This window comes from Arachis ipaensis, chromosome B03 (assembly GCF_000816755.2).
Source record: "Arachis ipaensis cultivar K30076 chromosome B03, Araip1.1, whole genome shotgun sequence".
NCBI classification, from domain to species: Eukaryota; Viridiplantae; Streptophyta; class Magnoliopsida; order Fabales; family Fabaceae; genus Arachis; species Arachis ipaensis.
This window is the reverse complement of record NC_029787.2, coordinates 21,877,700-21,878,728: the sequence shown is the minus strand read 5'-3', so window position 1 is coordinate 21,878,728 and position 1,029 is coordinate 21,877,700.

The window sequence follows — 1,029 nt, the reverse complement described above, 5'->3', positions numbered from 1 at the left end:
AGTTAAATGAAAAAAAAAACAAAAAAAGAAAAATATGCAAGCTAAGGCGCTCTATCGCTCTTTCTCTTCAATAGTGTAAATAATATAACGAAAATATGTGGGACTAAATTAATTCAACCATAATTAATTAAAAATTTTTTAATTTAATTTTATTTATATCATTTTTTTATATTTTAACTTTTTATCTCATTTTTTGTAATTACTAATTTATTGTTTCACTTATATAATATTTGTTTCATATTTTTTAAAATTGAATAATAATTTATTCTGATTTGTCAATACAAATATTTTTAAATTTTATCATAATTAGATTTAAAAAAATATCGAATACTTAAATTAATTTATCCAATGACAAATTTACTCGTAACATTCATAAGTTTATACACATAACATATATAATTTCATATCAATAACAATTTTATATTTATAGCATTCATAATTTCATACATATGATGGCAATAATTAATAAATTTTTATAATTAATATTACCAAATTTTAAACTATGTGTCTTATTATATTTTTTAAATTATTATCTCATATGTGCACTAATGAGTCATAATTTTAATTATTTTAATATTATTTATTTATATAATTACTATATATTTACTAAAAAAAAAGATTCAATGAAAACTATATTTTCCTCTATCATTATAGACCTTCTAGGTTCTAGGCAACTCCACATAAAATACAAATTTTGCGTTCATTTAAACAATAATTTGATGATCTCGCTTAGGAGTTCATGATGGATACATGCATATACATAACATATATATTACCTAATTAAACTAAATTAGCTAAATATGCTGTTGGCAAAAGACTGCCTAATGCAATAATGATTTGAAGCAAACCTAGGACAAAATTTTGTTTATGAAATTAAGGGAATCCCTAATTAATTAGTATGAAAATGGGAATCAACATATATTCCCCTAAATGTTTCTTAATTACTATAAATTGATTAATCCAGCAACGAATACTCACACATATAGAGTTGTTTTAGAACTTGGAAGTCATTTACTTTAATTTTAAGCA